Source organism: Gouania willdenowi, chromosome 22 (genome assembly GCF_900634775.1).
Source record: "Gouania willdenowi chromosome 22, fGouWil2.1, whole genome shotgun sequence".
Classification (NCBI taxonomy): Eukaryota; Metazoa; Chordata; class Actinopteri; order Blenniiformes; family Gobiesocidae; genus Gouania; species Gouania willdenowi.
This window is the reverse complement of record NC_041065.1, coordinates 528,814-549,422: the sequence shown is the minus strand read 5'-3', so window position 1 is coordinate 549,422 and position 20,609 is coordinate 528,814.

Below are 20,609 nucleotides of genomic sequence, written 5' to 3'. Positions count from 1 at the left end.
ATTATTATTAAGTCTAATAATCACTAATCATTATTAAGTCTAATAATCACTAATTATTATTAGGTCTAATAATCACTAATTATTATTAAGTCTAATAATCACTAATCATTATTAAGTCTAATAATCACTAATTATTATTAGGTCTAATAATCACTAATCAATAATAAGTCTAATAATCACTAATTATTATTAAGTCTAATAATCACTAATTATTATTAGGTCTAATAATCACTAATCAATAATAAGTCTAATAATCACTAATTATTATTAAGTCTAATAATCACTAATTATTATTAAGTCTAATAATCACTAATTATTATTAGGTCTAATAATCACTAATCAATAATAAGTCTAATAATCACTAATTATTATTAAGTCTAATAATCACTAATCAATAATAAGTCTAATGATCACTAATTATTATTAAGTCTAATAATCACTAATCAATAATAAGTCTAATGATCACTAATTATTATTAAGTCTAATAATCACTAATTATTATTAAGTCTAATAATCACTAATCATTATTAAGTCTAATATTCACTAATTATTATTAAGTCTAATAATCACTAATTATTATTAAGTCTAATAATCACTTATTATTAAGTCTAATAATCACTAATTATTATTAAGTCTAATAATCACTAATTGTTATTAGGTCTAATAATCACTAATCAATAATAAGTCTAATGATCACTAATCATTAATAAGTCTAACAATCACTAATTATTATTAAGTCTAATAATCACTAATTATTATTAAGTCTAATAATCACTAATTATTATTAAGTCTAATGATCACTAATTATTATTAAGTCTAATAATCACTAATTATTATTAAGTCTAATAATCACTAATTATTATTAAGTCTAATAATCACTAATTATTATTAAGTCTAATGATCACTAATTATTATTAAGTCTAATAATCACTAATTATTATTAAGTCTAATAATCACTAATTATTATTAAGTCTAATAATCACTAATTATTATTAAGTCTAATGATCACTAATTATTATTAAGTCTAATAATCACTAATCATTATTAAGTCTAATAATCACTAATTATTATTAAGTCTAATGATCACTAATTATTATTAAGTCTAATAATCACTAATTATTATTAAGTCTAATAATCACTAATCAATAATAAGTCTAACAATCACTAATTATTATTAAGTCTAATAATCACTAATTATTATTAAGTCTAATGATCACTAATTATTATTAAGTCTAATAATCACTAATTATTATTAAGTCTAATAATCACTAATTATTATTAAGTCTAATAATCACTAATAAGTCTAATAATCACTAATCAATAATAAGTCTAATAATCACTAATCAATAATAAGTCTAATAATCACTAATCAATAATAAGTCTAATAATCACTAATCAATAATAAGTCTAATAATCACTAATCAATAATAAGTCTAATAATAATAATAAACATCTGTCCACACATACCGTGTCATGTTTACTCAGAGAGAAGTGGTCATGTGACCAGGTGTTTCATGTCATGTGACGTAGACGTATCTTTCAGTATATTTCAGTATTCTACATTAATATATCTACAATTATGACTATTACGTCTCATAAATGCTAAACCTTCTCTGCTAATGTGTAATCACTGTGTATCTTAAAATATGATTAATATTTACTAAAGGTCTGTGTGTTTAATATAATGACATTAATTAGACATAAATAAGCTCCTCCTTCTTCCTACTTATTTTACAGTTAAACCTGATTTAATACAAACACCTGCTGAGTTTCTAATAGATCTAATATCATTTATTTATCTCACTGACCTCAGTCTAGTTTTTTATTGTCTGCATTCTGCTGTTTATCTTTAGCACCACCCCCCCCCCCCCCCCCCCCATTTTGGCTATTTTACAATTTGGTTAAATCCAGCTCTGAGGTAACAAGTGACACCTTCTGTTTCTATGCTGCCGGTCGCTAAGCAACGTCAGCAAATATGAAAGAGAAAGGAGAGAAGAGGAGAGGAGAGGAGAGGAGAGGAGAAGGTGGGGAACATCTACATCACCGTCTAGGTGACGTGTGAGGATGACCAGGTTCTACTGGAGCCTGTTAAATTAGCTCTAGTTTCATATGTTAGCTTTGTGTAGTGGATGAGTGAGGAGAGGCGGAGCTCCATGTGTGCCCCCCCCCTCAGTCCTTTTGTTCTGTCCTGTATTCATGCTCTGATTCTGATTGGTCCTTATTCTAAATGCTGACATGAATAATTGATAACGTGGCCCTCAGATCAGACAGTTTGTGGCCCCCGCTGTGATAACAGTTACAAATCTTTGATGTAAATATGATTTATTTGTCTTATCATATTTATTTAGAAGTGGCTGAAAAAGTGTGTAATAGAGAGGATACTGTAAGTGTGCAGTTATTGTTTGATCATTACAGCTAATAATAAAACAAACAGCAACTGTTAGTAAATACTAAATGTTTGACTTTCATTAGACGCTAAGATAATAAAATGATTATTAACAAAGGTAGGAAATGTTTAAAGTAATGTTTGAGTTCAGATATTTATATATATTTTTTTACTGAATTTTAGTTGAACTATATTTATATTTCACAAAATGAATGTGTAGAAATACAGTTGTTTAAAATATGTTTTAATAATACAAAAATATTTTAAAAAAATCAATAATTTTTCAGAATTTTCAGGCGACCCAACATGGAGTCCCGACCCCAAGGTTGAAAACCATTGATTTAGTGGCTCCTGAATAAATGAATTTCTATAGTTTTTATCATTTCCAGTCATCTCAAAACTATTGGAACAAACATTAATAAATGAAGTGAATAACATTTAATATTTGGTGACATAACCTTTACTTACAATAAATGCATCAAACCTGTGAAACAATGATGTCATCAGACTGTTGCATTCTTCATGTGAAATTATGTTCCAGACCTTTACTGCAGCTTCTTTCACTTCCTGTTTGTTTCTGGAGGTTCCTCCTCCTCAGGAGCTAAAATGTTCTACTGGGTGAAGGTCCAGTGATTGGTCAGTCTAAGACCTTCTACTGGGTGAAGGTCCAGTGATTGGTCAGTCTAAGACCTTCTACTGGGTGAAGGTCCAGTGATTGGTCAGTCTAAGACCTTCTACTGGGTGAAGGTCCAGTGATTGGTCAGTCTAAGACCTTCTACTGGGTGAAGGTCCAGTGATTGGTCAGTCTAAGACCTTCTACTGGGTGAAGGTCCAGTGATTGGTCAGTCTAAGACCTTCTACTTCTCCCTCTGATGAAGCCCTTTGTTGTGTTGACAGTGTGTGTTTTGGGTCTTTGTCTTGTTTCATGATGAATCCTGATTAGTTCGGATGTATTTTTCTGTAAATTTCCAGACTTCAGAATTCATTCTGCTGCTACCATCATGAGTGACATCATCAATAAAGACTAGTGAGGCTGTTCCAGAAGCAGCCGTGTAAGCCCAAGCCATGATATTACCTCCACCATGCTTCACTGAGGAGTTTGTGTGTTTTGGATCATAAGCAGATCTTTTCTTTCTCCATACTTTGGTCTTTCCATCACTTTGGTAGAAGTTCATCTTGGTCTCATCAGTTCATAAAACTTTGGTCCTAAACTTTTGCTCACTTGAAAAGTGGGCGTGGTCAAACAAAATGTGTTCTGTCCTGAGTTGTTTAACATCTAGATGTAAATACCATGAAATAAAAACTGGAATTCTGAACTTTTGTCTCATATTCATATTTTGATCTGAAACTTAAACATCTTCATCAGTTTACGACATAAACAAAGGAAGTGACCGTGTTGTTCTAATACTTTTGGAGGGGACTGTATATAGTGTATATACTGTATATACTGTACGTATATCTGGTAAAGACAGGTTTAATAGGCACTGGGTGGAGCTTTATAGAGATACAGTATAAAGATTGGTTGATACTCTGAAAGCTGAAGTAACAAAGTCAAGTATGTTTTATGTTCATTTCTATTATAAATCACTGACTTTCCTGTAGCAGAATAGATTCAGAATGAAATGAGAACATAGATACAGTAGCTCTTTATTCTAAGGCTTTTTCTCTCTGTGTCCAGAATAACAGTACAATAGAAATAAGAGCAGCACAGTGCTGACAGCATCCTAATGTAAAGGTTCATATCAACAACTAAACCAAACAGATGTGACCCACAATGTGAACTGGGAGGAAAATCTTTCCCTAAACCAGTGACGTGGTCATCCTCTACTGTGTCATGTGCTAAAAATAGAAGCTATCTTTAGCTCGAATGCTACATCAGCAGTTTGACCGTTTTCTTCTGTTTTCCACTCAGTCATCACAAATGACTAATTAGTTCAGGCTAAAGCTGGAACATTTTAGTGATGACATCATTACAGAGCAGACATAGGCAACTGGAGGCCTGGGGGCCACCTGGGGGGCGCCTGGGGGCCACATGTGGTCAGTGTTATGAATTCATGCATTGGATCAGATGTAAATAAAGTAGTATTTCAATATTAATCAGGTTGGATTTAAAGAGTAACTAAAGCGTGTGTGTGCGTGTGCGTGCGTGCGTGTGTGTGTGTGTGTGTGTGTGTGTGTGAGAGAGAGAAGTATTACATAACTGAGCCTGTGTTTGGAGCTTTTTAAATGAGGAGGTAAAATATTAAAATATGAGCTTGGTAGATTAACTGTAGCCTCTCCATCACAGATGGCTCCATGCTGTCCTCCAGTGGGTCAGTGGGTGAGGGGGAGGAGTGGGCCGATGTTTGCTAAAAACACACCTGATGACGCTCTGAGGTCTAAAGTCATCAGTTATTTCTGAGATATGAAACAAGCAGGATGTTGACATCACACTGAGCCCACTCTTTCCTCTGATGGTGCACTTTATCATCTAGAGCTTCCTCTGGGTGGAGGACCAGGCCTTATTTAGTCCTAAACTCAAGGTCAGGGGGCCAAATCTGGCCCTTTAGAGCAGGGCGTCTCAACATAAGGGGGAATAAAGAGGAGAGCATCCATAAAGTCAGTAAAATGATGGTCCATTGTTCTATGAATCTGTGATAATCACATTTATTTATTCATCTGAATAATATCCACTGTTATCCAGGAATGTTTATTATTATTATTATAGTCATCTTAAAGATGGAAATCCTGGTTGTAGTCACAAATAAAATGGTTCAAAGTGACCAAAAATGGTGGAAAAGGAGGTGAAATGAGATTTTAAAAAGAAGTGTCAGAAATGGGAGAAATGTAGCAAAAATACATTAAAAGGAGCAAAAATATGGAAAGAAAAATTGACGAAAAATGGGCTAAAAATGTTCATAAAATATTCTTAGTTTCTTTAAGACATCTGGTGACCACCTCCCAGTGTCTTGCGACCCCAAATGGGGTCCTGACCTCAAGGTTGAGAAGTGCAGTAGAAAGTAAAAATAATTATGTTAATCAAATAATTCTGTTGTAGATTTCATTGAAACTTCCAAATGATCGAATGACTGCAGTTATTTTTTATATATCATTTATTTACTAGAGCACTATAATATTAAATATACCAGTGAAACCTGCACTAATATTTATGGATGACCCCTGACCCCTGCTGGTGATCAGTGGAACCACACAACCTTAGTGTCAACTCTTTCTTTTATGTTTTAATTACATTTAGGAAAATAAAGTAGTAAAGTATACTATATTAAACAATCAAGCTCAAACATGTTCATCTTTTATTAAATTAACAGGTATATATTAACATGATTACATTTATTCCAAACTAACTCTATTGTGTTTTATCCAGACTCAGGAACACATTCACTAATACAACGTTTAGAATTAAACAGTTCATTATGACTTTAGCCTCCAGCAGCTCCACATGGGCCCCTATCTGGGAATGATGCACATATCCACACTGTTAGTAACTAATACCCCTAGTTATGATTATGTACTGTATATATATATACATACATATTAGCCTTCATTGGATGCACAAAATGCAAACATAAATCGACAAAAATACACAAAATCACTTCAAAAATATATAAAATGAGAGAATGATACACAAGATGACACCAATAACACACAAAATAACAGCCAAAACACAAAAAAATGACTTAAAAAAGCAAAACAACAACAAAAATACTATTAGGAGAAAAGTATACACCACAACAAAAAATACATAAAATGCAAGAAAACTCTACAAAATGACAACAAACACAAAAATCATATCAGAAATACACAAACTCTGTTATTTTCTGTATTAATGCTCATATTGGTCATTACCCACTGTGAGAACTGTTGCCCATCTCTGATGTATGCCGTGCAGTCACTTTTTTTATTTTTTTATTTTTTTAATAAAATGACTCAATTGTTGCACTTTTTCTGCTACTACATCAAATTCACCATATTTTAACCTATTTTATCACTTTTTCTTGCCATATTTTTGCTTTTTTTTTATGTATTTTTGCTACATTTCTCCCATTTCGGACACTTTTACATCACATTTCAATGACTTTTCTGCACGTTCAGCACTTATAAACCATTTCTACCACTTTTACACCTAATGTCACATATGTTGATCTATTATTGTCACTTTTATTCTCTTTTCACCAGATTTCATGATTATTTTTGCCAATTTAACCACATTCAGCACTTGACCATGCCACTATTTGCCAGTTTGCTCCTACTTTTTAAATTATGTTACCCCAACCCTCCCTTCCTCCCATTTTCACCACTTTTAAAGCCAATATTTACACTTTGAACCTTTTTTACCACTTTTTCTGTCTGTTTTTATCCACTCTAATTTACAAATTTTAGCCATTTTCTGTGGTTTTTAAAATCCCATTTCACCTCATTTTCCACCATTTTTGGTCACTTTGAACCATTTTATTAGTGATTAAAACCATGATTTCCATCTTTAAGATGACTATAATAATAATAATAAACGTTCCTGGATAACAGTGGATATTATTCAGATGAATAAATAAATGTGGTTATCACAGATTCATAGAACAATGGACCATCATTTTACTGACTTTATGGATGGACCCCAAAAACTAATATTACTAGAGCCTCACCTGCTGTGCATGATTAAGCTCCTCCTACTTTATATCACCACAATGACGTGCTCTGTTTCTCTCTTGACTGAAAGACAAAGTGTTTTTTTAAAACTTGGATTACTTTTAATCAACATTTCTCTGGTTCTAGGGGTGTTACCAAGAACAGACACTCCCTCTGGGTGTGTCAGACACTCCCTCTGGGTGTGTCAGACACTGAAGGTCATGGGGAACCACGTGGTGCTGCTGTTGGTGGTGATGGGCTCGACTCGGTGGAAGTCTCACTGGTTTTAAAGTTTTTGAAAAAAGATATGAATACATTTCATTGCCAAATAATTTATGAAAATACAAACATATCTTTTGGTCAGAGCTGTGCTATTCTTACAGTTGGTAGTTTTTCCAACTTCTCCTGATACTGTAGAGAGGTCCAATGGACACATCTGCTCAGAGAGCTGTTGATATACTCACAGCCGTCAGAATGTGTTCATCAACGTGAGGAAGGTTTGAACCTCATCCAGACTCCACAGATGAAACAGATGTTTCCTCTGGATGAGAGTTGATGATTCTAATTAAAAAATGCATAAAGCACCTGGGTTAGTGTGATCTGCTTGGACATTAGATCAATGCTAAACAGGATACGTTGCCCACAAAGCAGAAAGTCCAAGTACAGTTTCAGCAAAATCTACAACAATCAGATCAGGATTAGCATGAGTGGATCAGTCTGTGTGTGCAGGTGATCCACTTTGGGTAACAACAGAGTCAAAGAAAGATGGAGGATCCATGTTCAAGAGTTAGCATAGCCACCACTATGGAGAATATGTGACCCCAGACAGAGCAGAACAGTAAAATATGTGTAACATTTACCTGTACAATAGACATATTTAACAACAACTGGAACAGATTTAACATAGATACAATAGATCATCTCAACATAGGTAGACTATAATAATCAAACCAGCACAATAGATGAATCCCATGTGACTCAGGTCTGGTCCTGGTCCTCCTCAGTCCATGTGTGAGTGACGTGATGTCACTGGTCTGATGCTGTGATGGAACCAACTTTTTTTTTGTAGATTTCTTCAGTCAAATTTGAATTCTTCTGACGTGGTTCTGTCACAATTCTTCTGAAAATTTGTAATTCATGAAATTTGCAATTCTTTGTAAAATTTGCAATTCTTTGTAAAATTTGCAATTCTTATCCAAACTAATGATTTAGCATTTTAACTCATCAAAAATAAAATAGGTTTTTAAGATAAATTGGTTTGTGCTGAATCAGCTTTAACTTCACAGATGTTTGCTTTTTATAAAGGTTTATTTATTAAGACTCAAGAATTTCAATTACAAATCACGACTAATAAAAATGTGTCATGTTTTGTTATAAATTCATCAACATACTTTAAATTAAGACTAAAAACATTATGGTGTCTATAATTAACTATGGCAATGTTTGGGTTTGATTTTCTACTCAAACGATGACTCAGCAACGTCAGTGTTCCACTAAACGAGCATGTGTACACTACAAACTAATAGTAATAATTCTATTATCATGTTTTTATTGTAAAGTGTCCTTAGGTGGCCTGAGAGGCACTTTCTAAATACATATATTTAATATGTATTATGTTAATGGGGTCGTAGGGTATTTTATGATCCCTATGTTCTTTGTCCTGTATGTAATGCTTTTATATATTGTTTTGAGTCTCGCCTTGTTTTGTCAAGTGTAATATTTCTTACATCAGCCTGTCTCAGAACAACAGATGGAAATTAGCCAAAGGCCATAATCTGACATATTGACATTTTTAATGTTCATTGATTTGTAATCACCCTACGTACATAAAAAGAATAAAGAAAGAAAGCTGTAAAATACAAAACCAAGAGTGTCAAACTAATAATCAAATATATATTTAGGTTTTGGTTAGGTTTATGTTGTAAAAGAAGAGTTCAGTGACCCTAAACATCTTAATGTGTCAATACTGTGCAATAAAAAAACTATTTTATATATCTGGCCTTGAAGTGAAATGACCCTAACCCTAACCTCTGATTTAAAAACGATTCTCTTATACAACCAATTGAGAACGACAACCAGGGTCTGTTCTGTCAGCAGCATCAGATAAACATTTCTTAATAAACTGGACTAAACTTGTGGAAAAACCAGGACAAATCAATGGTTTAAAGGAAATGGACCAGGACACGGGACGTAACTCTGAAAACCAGGCCTATCCTGGTCAATCAGAATGTCTGCTCATCTTACTGTCGTCGCACAGCGGCCATTACGGCTCAGAAAGAATGAGTGATTGAGCATCCACTGCTTTAGTAAGTTTGGTCAATCACAGGGAATGAGCATCACCTGGAACACGTGCTATTTATTCACTCTCATGCTGCGTTCAAGGACCCTCGGAACTCTGCATTTCGGCTTTGAAACTCTGACTTCAGTCATGGAGATGCGGCACGTCCAAAATATCTCACAAACATGGCTGAAAGAAATAATATTAACAATAAAGACAACACTGTATATGTGTTTAAAACTGTATTTATTCAGAATAGTCATTTTTTGTACCTGCCCAACAAAGCAAGGCAACAATATGGAGCACATTTATTTAAAGGTCCAGTATGATGCTTTTTTTCACCATCTCCATTTGTTCGAAGACAATGTGTTTTTTTAACCCAAACTTGTCTGTTTTCTGGAGTTTTAGCCTCTGAAAAGTCACTTTCAGAGCAATTCTCAAAACAGGCAAGTTTGCGCCCTACTTATGCATATTCATGAGTAGGTGTGTCTGTAGACTCTGACTCCACACAACAGCGATCACTAGTGATAATCTTTTGCTAAGCACACACTCTTCTTATTGTTTTCAGCCAAAAAACTGCACATTACAGTAAAACACATGGATATTTAAGAGGCTATTGTGATTGTGAGTCAGAAAAGTTTGTGTGCGTTGCTGCAGAACCAGAGCAGCAGCAGCTCCTCCTTTCCGCACACAAACACATCCAGACTCTCTCCTAACCGCTCTCCGTCACCTTGTAAATGTTGGAAACTGCAATTTCACAACAGAGTCCGTTGTTAGCGCTGTTAGCCATGAATCCGTAAACATCCCAAACATTTCCTCCTCAGTTTACAAACAATGTTGGGTATTGTTGCATAGACTGGTGTAGCATTAGCACACAGTGCTAACAGCTGATGTGTGTAAACAATGGGTCCGTGGCTCCAAGCAGTGACTCCCAACACGATCAGCAGCAGAAAAAGTAGTGCAGTTTGTATTTACATATATGGTAATAAAGTATAATATATATTCTATATTAAACAGCAGTGTTTGTTTTAGCTGTTAGATAGTTGGAGAGGGAGGAGCTAACATTCTAGGAGGCGTGTTAGGTGACGTCACCTGCCAACGTGGGAAAAATCCAACTGTCCTGTTTAAAGGGGACATATCATGGTTTTAAATCCTTCCTTTTTACATATAAATCATACAGTTGTGGTCTATATAAAGCAGAACTGCAATGCTTGGGTCTGAATTCCTCATTATTATAGCTCCACCCCTTTTCTACCCCTTTTCTGATGTGCTTCTGAGAGCAACTCGTTTTGGTGCTGTCTCTTTAAATGCAAATGAGACACTCCATACCCCGCCCCCTCCTCAGGTGACACTCGGTTCAACTCCACCCTGCTCGGCCATTTTTGTAGTTTGATAGAAGAGATACGACTATGTAGCGGGGCATCAACTTTTTATTCACACGTTATTTACAAAATATCAACAACGTTAGACTTGTCCATCCAGCCTTACATGTTCCAGCCAGAGTCTGACCCAGTGGAGCGAGATGAAAATGAAGATGATGGACCTGCAGAACCCTAACAAGTGAGCTAACACAAGCACCGAGCTAACGCTAGCACCAAGCTAACGTCACGAAATGCATTTTAATACAGTCTTTTCAGAGACAAAAATGTCAAAATGAAATGACTAATGAAAACTTTAGACTTAAATTAAATCACGTAGGCCATATCATCAAGGATCTAAAACGAGCACACAGCGCTAACATATGAAGACGGTGCAACTGCTAATGCTAACAAAACAATGACAGGGACGTCTTATAATCACACTTTTTAGCGTTATTTACAGCTTAGCGAAGTGCTCTGTTCATCGTCTCCAAAGATAGAAGGAATTGAACCCTCAACCAGACAAAGTCTTTCTGTAAATCCTTCTTTATACTGGTGGAGGTTGATGAAGCAGTCATCATTGAAGTGCTTCACACACACAAAAATGACCTTATCCACAGATGTGGTACATTTCTATAAAAAATAAAACTCAACCAGACACTTTGAAAAGGTTCTGATGCTGGGAGACGGTGTAATGAAGCGTGTGGGTTACTACATCCAACAACCCAACATTTAGACTTATCCTCTCGTAACTTCTGCATCCTGGAGCTTGGACTACAAAATAAAAGCCAGAAATAAAAATGGCGGATTGCTCGAAGTGTTGGACCTGGAGTTGATGAACTAATTTGGCAGTTCTGCTGCAAATACTGTGATGTAATAGTTCAAAAAACGTAATAGAGAATAGAAAAATCTAAACAGATTGAAAAATATGAGCAAAACAGAATATAAAGATATCTACGGAGCATCTGAAGAAATTAATTTGAACTTTTCTGTACTTCTAAACACTCTAAATATACAACAAAATGCATTTAAGGGCTAATAAAGTGGATTTAGCATGATATGTCCCCTTAAAAGCTGACTTTATATAAAATATGTAATAAAAAAGGAGGAAACATAACTTTTTACACTTTGTTCCTCTGAATGAGGCTAAATGATGTTTATCACTGTAGATAAACCATTAGAAAGTCATTTTTTCATCATATCTCCACTTTAAGTAAGGCCTTAAACATGGAAAAGGGCACAAATTAAATGAATAAAAAATAGGATTAAAATAAAAAGCTATATAATTGCATTGAAATCATGAAAACAGCTCAGTTATAATCAAAAGGACACACAGTGTTTTTCAACCTTGGGGTCGTGATCCCATGTGGTTGATAAAAAAATAAAATAAAATAAATACACATTTTCAAATTATTGTTCTTTTTTCATATTAAAACACAACCCACAAGGCACATCTCACCCGTGAGGGATGCGACACCCAAACTTTTATGAAAACAAAAGTTCATCCCCTTCACTTTTTACATTGTTGAAAATGTATTGAGTTAGATTGATTGAATGGTGATCAGCCAATCACAGCCAGACATTTGACGAAGCTGCTGTTCTGAGAAAATAAACAAAGAGTTCACAGCAATCAGTAAAGAGATCAAAAGTGACCAACAGGTGGCAAAAACCGGTCCAAAAGTGGCAAAAACGTGGCAAGAAAAGAGTAAAAATTGACTAAAATGAGCCAAAAGCGTCAAGAGTGGCAAAAAAATAACAAGAAATACATAAATAAAAGGAAACAGGTGTTATGGAATGGAAAAAGGAAGTTAAATCTGAAAAAACAAAAAAGTGTCAACATTTTGGGAAAAAAGGGGCAAAAATGGAACAAAGGAAGTTGAAAAATTGCCAAAGAAAACGGTAAAAAAAAAAAAAGGGTTAAAAAGTTTCCCCCTTTAAAGGTTTTCTTAGGTAATCATTATTAAAATGAACACAAAAAGTGCCACATGTTGAGTATCACTGACTTAATAACAGCCCGGTTGTAGTAAATTGCCCCACCCTTAGCACGCCCTCACTTTTAAAATCACTGCTCCACCCCTGCAACACACAACAACATATTTCATTGTAATAAATATATACTGTATATATATATATATACTGTATATATATCTGTTTTGTTTTGTTTGATTGATTGATTGTTTGATAAGCATTTTAACTGAGAATCCCAATAATGGTAAAAAAAAAAAAAATGAGGAGCAATACTATGATTCTCCTGCAGGTGTCGCTTCAGGCTTGTTGTTGATGTACTGTCTATCCATCATCTATCTATAACATATAATCTATAATCTATCTATACTGCAAAGAAGGTCAATGTGTGTGTGTGTGTGTGTGTGATTTCTCATTTGGACATAATTGACAACTCTACTGAAGCTCCTCCCACTATATGAATACACACCGCCTACAGGCACTGTACTCGTCTATATCAAATGTAAAGTTTGTTCACACATCTGTTATTTTTTATGATCTGACATATTTACCTTCCCAACTAGTTTCTAAAAACAAACTTCTGATTGGATTTCATCCAAGATGTGATGATGTAATGATTTGAATCATAATTATTTGTTGCTGATTCAGTTCAAAAGTCAACATAATTTACAGGTGCTCAGTTTTTCCTGTGCTTTTACCACATGTATGCATTCATTTTCAATGATAAACAGTTGAAAAATCGCAAAATTCTTACAAAATCTTTCCATTTTCCTTAAAATACGATATAATGTTTCCCTTAATTAAATAGAATTTGTTTACAAAATGTAGGAAATGTAAAGTGAAGATCCTGTTGGGATTAATATTTATCTCTTATTACTTGGATATTGTTGGTTTCTTACACATTTTGTATTTCATGTCTATGTAGACGTACAAACCAGGGCACAATAATGTTAAAATGAATTGTTTTCCTGCTCAAAATCTGTGGCTGAGATCAAACCGTATTTAAATGAGTTTATCACTCCTGCTTTAGTTTATTTTATTAAAACAGGGACAATACATATTAATGAACACATACATGTACATTATCGCCAACGACTAATTTCCATCTTTAGTCTCTTTGGCAGGTTGATGTCAACAACGTGAGATAATAAAATCAATAAAACAACATGTCCAGTATGAGCAGCAGTAATTACAGACAGAAATATGTCCTTAAAACACACAGAACAATGACACAGTGGATTATGAAACATACAGGCCAAGGAACCATTACGTATTTCATTAGTGTTGAATACTAAAATTAAATATCAAAGAGCTGATTAAAGTAGTTAGTGTTAAAGTGTTAGGTGTGTCATTATATTGCAGATTGACCAATTGCACAGTAATTATAAAGTGATAATTAAGTGCACAATATTCAATACATATTACATTATTAAATTCCAGCAATGGCAATGATGAAGTACCCTTTTTTAAGAATATAAAGAGATGATCTATTATAATGCAGCACAATCCCACAGATGTCACACGTTCTTCATCAGGGATGCTGACAGCAGGAATGTCCACCAGAGCTGTTAGCTTTTCTTTTATTATTTAGCATCCTCTCCTTTTGTGTAAAGACCAAACAGAGCAGTACCACCAGTGACCATAGGGGGAGTCCCCCTCCCTATCTGGTTCCTTGTTCTCTTGTCATATTAAAATAAACAATAGACAGTAAATAGAATGAACAGAACAATCTCCTGGTGGAGTGAAGCTTTTATTGTTAGAGCTCCCCCTGCTGACTAGCTGCTGTATAGGTCATAAGCCCCGCCTCCTCAATGATAACAGATGGGATGTGGGTCAAACTGTAAAGTTAAAATACTCGTCACATCATTTTTATCCAAACCTAAACTTTGCTGTGATCATTAGTTATTATCACCTACGTTGTGTTCTAGTGATAATTTTTATGTAAAGTTTGTTTTAAAATGAGTTATTTGAGGTTGAAAAACGAGATTTGACGTCATATATAACAATGATTGACAGCCACAGGTCTTGCGTACCTCTCTTTGTGAATAGCAGTTATGTCGTGAAGGAAATCTGAGACGCCATTAAACTTTTCCGTTGAGTTTTTTTGTCTTTTTTTAGCTCCTAGTACTAGAACTAACCTCTATGATCTGATCATCTGAACAAGACGTTGGTAGAATTTGCAGCGGGAAAGATACTTATGTTCCTGGCGTACCTGGGCTGTGTAAGTCATCAGAGCAAAACGCTAAATGGGCGGGGCGTGTTACCAGGGCTCCTCCCGCCGGATCCTACTGCGACTCTGGCTCCAAATTACGTCAAATTTGCAAGATGGAAGGCAAGGCAAATGTATTTGTATAGTGTATTTCATACACAAGGCAACTCAATGTGATTTACATGATCACAAAGTGCAACAGAAAATATTCCACAGCTTAAAATCAACAAGAACATTAAAGTCGGCAAAAAAAAAAACCCAAAAAACAAACATTTAAAATCATCAGTAAAATCAATTAAAATCATCAACAAACACATGACATCATCATCATGACCATAAATCTCTCTCAATCATATACAGTAGAGAAAAAAGTTCCTTTAACTTTGATTTAAAAATGTTCACATGTGATGCTGACTTCAGCTCTGCTGCAGTTTGTTCCACTTCTTTGCAGCATAACAACTAAACACAGCATCACCATGGTTACTGTGAGCTCTGGGCTCCACTATCTGACCTGTGTCCATAGATCTGTGAGCAACCATGGTGAAGATCTAGACACAACCTCGGTGGTGTGTGGGGGGAGGGCCAAAGGTTCTTGTTTCATGCTAACACTTTTCCATTAGCTTTGAGTCTCAAAGATAACTGGCAGTCTTCCCCAAACCGCTGCCAACATCATACAGACTTGACCAGATCAGCCTGTGATTGGCTGATCTGGTCTGATCTGTGAAGATAAGCAGGTCTGGTCCTGGTCAGTAGATGATGGAGACCACTGAGAATTCCAGGGGCCACAGTGGGGGACAGTCACTGCTGTGGTATCTGTCATTGTGTCCTTGGGCAAGGCACTTCACCCACATTGTCTAGTATGAATGTAGTGTGTGAGTGAGTGTTGGTGGTGGTGGGAGGGGCCTATGGCACAATAGTAGCTTACCACCACTAAGTGTGGAATGAAAGAATAATGCCATAATTCTGTAAAGTGACTTTGAGAGTCCAAAAAAGCGCTATAAAAATGGTTGCATTATTATTATTATTATTATTATTATTGACGATAGATCAGAACGCTGCCAGCTCCAATCAACAGCATCCCTACTATCATGATTCCACGACCTTCCATTTGTTCCAGAGATGCATCGTGTATCCAGCTGCAAATGTTCCAGCCAGACACAGAAAATTTGTTCAATAGCGTTACGTGACCAGATGACCAATTCCATCATTTTGGTTTTTAGATGAATGCAGAGAGAGTCTCCTAGATCCACAAAACAGCAGACAGCAGAGAAAGACAGGGAGGGTAGGAGCCCAGAAGAAATGGGCGGGGCCAGGGCCGGAGTCAACGAGTAAGAGGTTTTCAGAGGTCATGTGTAATTTAAACATATATTGATGATGTTACTTGACATTAGTTAAAGTGAATAAAAGGGGGGGGGGGCTTGTACTTTGCCTTTGTCTTGACCTCTTTTCACAGGAGGTGTTACTTCACCAGGTTATCTGTTTGTTGTTGCATTTACTAGTACAGTGCCCGTTGGACGTATGCATTCATGTGGGGGCATAAGGGGTATACTGTATTTGTGGGTGCAAAATGTGGGTGCAATTTTCCTGGTTTAATTCTATGGGACATCCATCCATTTTCATACCCACTTGTTCCTGTTTTTCAGGGTGGCGGGGGTCTGCCGGTGCCAATCTCCGGCTCTCATTGGGCGCTGGGCAGGGGTACACCCTGGACAGGGCGCCAGTCCATCGCATCTGACCATCTGACCTATCCAGGGACCATATATTAAATTGATTTTTGGAACTGGGAGATGGAATAGGGGCTCGCTCCATCCACTCCACGCATCTATGGGACATGTGCATGATAACTGTGTTTGTTGTTTGTTTTTTTTACTCACTTTTATATTTTTTTGTTTGGTTTATTTTTCTGTAATGTGTGTTTTTTGGAGTAATAATGTGTATTTTTGTATCTTTCTGTTGTGTTTTTGTGCATTTTTTGTATAATTATTGTTTTTTGTTGCCATTGTAGTGATTCTGGAATCATTTTGTGTATTTTGTGTATTATGCTCTTGGAAGCGATGGGTCGTGGGTTCGAGTCCCGCTTCAGTGTTTTTTTATGACATATTTTATGACGTATAGATGAATCTGGTGATAATATTACATTAAAATCAATATAAATGATTAGATATGAAGCATCAGTCACTGTGTTTATATCCAGTGTAACAGGAGGACTCTCTATGCAGACATCCTATGATGCTGACACGTCTCCTCAGACACATTTTATTATTATTATTCACCACTCGTCACGTCACTGAAGAGATAAAGTGATGAAGTGATCATAAAGTGTTATTAATTACAGGTGATTTAATCACTATAGTCACTGAAGACTGAACACACCTTTAGAACAGGATCATATTCATCTAACACTGACTTATTTCACCATCAGGGTGAATAAATCACTCTATTCCGTTTGGTTGCCATGGCAGCTCTAGTCATCTCTGATCCATTGATGATGGCTTTTTATCGCGCGCATGCACATCAGTAACCCAAGGTTTACATACTCAGGGTTGATTGATCCACTTCATACCAGCTGTAATGAATCAGATACATAGAGTTTACCATGGAGGGTATGTTGACCTAGAGTTTATGGATAAACTCAGAGTTTGTTAAACCTCCTTTATGGAACACACCTCTGATGGAGGAGGAAGAAAAAAAGAAATAAATATTATAGTTACTAATATTATATATATATTTATTATATTACATAATATTACTAAACTATTATATTATAGTTAATAATAAATTATAGTTTTGGCTTTTAATGGTGCTGATAGGCTTATAAACACAAACCATTTGTGATAAATATATATAGTGTGTGTGTGTGTGTGTGTATATGTGTGTGTGTGTGTGTATATGTGTGTGTGTGTTCCCCGCCCACTCCAGTGACATAACTCAGCGTCTCAGCCAATCACAGAGCTGTACGCTCAGTGCGTGTGTGTAGGCTTCAACAATGTTTTCATTTCTTTATTTTTTCACTCGTTCATCGGTGAGTCTGAGTCCCAGCACGAGCACGAGCACGAGCACGAGCACGGGCACGCGGATGGAATGAAGTGTCCGGTGTCGGTAATGAAATGGATCCGGACAAGTTCGCTGCGTGAGCCGCTTCTACGCACTTTTACAGCTCTGCTACAGCCCGGTCCCTGAACGCACCACGGTAAACTGCAATCAAGCTCCAGGAACGGCGGAGCTTTACTTTTAGTTTAAACTCTAATGAAGCTCCATTAAATGTCTTTAAACTCTAATGAAGCTCCATTAAATGTGTTTAAACTCTAATGAAGCTCCATTAAATGTCTTTAAACTCTAATGAAGCTCCATTAAATGTGTTTAAACTCTAATGAAGCTCCATTAAATGTCTTTAAACTCTAATGAAGCTCCATTAAATGTGTTTAAACTCTAATGAAGCTCCATTAAATGTCTTTAAACTCTAATGAAGCTCCATTAAATGCGTTTAAACTCTAATGAAGCTCCATTAAATGCGTTTAAACTCTAATGAAGCTCCATTAAATGCGTTTAAACTCTAATGAAGCTCCATTAAATGTCTTTAAACTCTAATGAAGCTCCATTAAATGTCTTTAAACTCTAATGAAGCTCCATTAAATGTCTTTAAACTCTAATGAAGCTCCATTAAATGTCTTTAAACTCTAATGAAGCTCCATTAAATGTCTTTAAACTCTAATGAAGCTCCATTAAATGTGTTTAAACTCTAATGAAGCTCCATTAAATGTGTTTAAACTCTAATGAAGCTCCATTAAATGTGTTTAAACTCTAATGAAGCTCCAGTGAAGGTGCTTAAACTCTAAACTACTGAACAATGCTAAAGACTCTCACCAAGAAGCTGAGAAGACACTCTCTGAACGACTTCCATCCTTTCCGTCTGAAGGTGAGTTCACTGTCCACTCACTGTGTGACGTTCAATGACAGTGTTTACACAGCATGGCTTTCTTTTACAGCAGAGAATGACAACTTGAAAATAAGACTCACATTACAAAACATCCTCAACATTCATGTCAACATTTAAGATAATGACCAACCTGAGCTTTAATTCAGGACAGAACAATATAAAGTGTATGCATTTTGTCATTTTTATGTTTTTATGTAAATATTGTGTTTTTATCATTTATGTGTTTTTATGTAAATATTGTGTTTTTATCATTTATGTGTTTTTATGTAAATATTGTGTTTTTATCATTTATGTGTTTTTATGTAAATATTGTGTTTTTATCATTTATGTGTTTTTATGTAAAAATTGTGTTTTTATGTAAAAATTGTGTTTTTATCATTTATGTGTTTTTTATGTAAATATTGTGCGGTTTTGTCACGTCATTTTTGTGTTTGTCATTTTCTATGTTTTTACATCATTTTTGTATTGTCATTTTGTGTGTGATTTTTGTGATTTTTATGTTTTTACGTCATTTTCTGTGTTCTTATGTAAACTTTGTGTTTTTATGTCATTTTCTGTATTTTTGTCATTTGAAGCCGTTGAAAATCAAAGAATTTAGAGTCACTACAGCAGCTGCAGCATTACACTACCAGCTTTGTATGGCGTGGTGAGTTCAGGGACACATACACACTAACCAGTGTGGCATGGCACAACATGTTCTTAGCTGTGTAGTTTCCTTGTTTTAAATGTAGTCGTTGCATCTAATGTTTTATGTATAAAAGAAAGTATTAGTTTTTTTAAAATCTATTTTTATCACTTTCTCTCCCAAAAAAGTAAGATTTTATGATACGAAGAGCATCTCTAAGTGATAGATTAGAGTTTTTTAACGCACTGTAAACCTGTATAAATACTCAAATAGAATTTGTGATGAGTAATGAGGTTTCAATGGGCAGGGTATAATTCTTGGGCACAAGTGTCAAACTCGAGGCTTAGGGGCCAAATCTGGTCATTCTGACCATCCAATTTGGCCCACAGGAGAAAGTGAAGAGAAAAAATGACTCCAATGTAGATATCTCAATCCACAAAGTCCAGGAATCTCCATAATATTTGCACAGTTTTCCAATGCCTATATAGGAGTTATTTTTAATTAAAAAATGTTAGAAGAACTCTCAATTTTTCTAAAATCCAGTAAATTCCTTAAGTAATTTCAGAAAATTTACCAAAGTTGAACAAAACTTGTTCACAAAATCAAGGAAATGTAAAGAGAAGGTCCTGCAGGGACTGATATGCTTGGATAGTGTTCATGTGTTCTATATTATATTTATCATTTATAAATCACACTAGGGCACCATAATGTTTAAATTGCTTGTTTTCTCTCCTAAAATCTGTGGCCCACTTAAAATCCAACGGGCCCATATTTGGCCCTGTTCTAAGACTTAAAGGACGATCCCTGCAACACTGATTCATTTACGATGAACTTTTTGGGACAACGGTTTCTGCAGCCGTGGCTCAGGTCGTAGAGGGTTCTGATCCAGAGGTTGGGGGTTCAATACCACAGCTATACCAGGGGTGTTCAGAAGCGTAGGCGGCGGGCAGAATCGCCTACGGCAGTAGTTTCTCGCTATAACGCGGTTCACCTTTCGCGGTCTCTGTGTTTCGTAGATTTTTTTTTAAAGTGGAATTTTGGATGCATTTTTTTACAGTGTATGAACATGCATTGTGTTCTGTCCTGATTGGCTAATGTTGCGTTCACCCACCAGCGACACATCCAACTAGGTGAGTTTCACTGCCTGCTGAAGCGAGGAGCTGTGCTCCCTTGTCTCCTCTCATAAACATAAACCACCAGTGAAAAAAGCTGGTGTGATTAGTGGCTA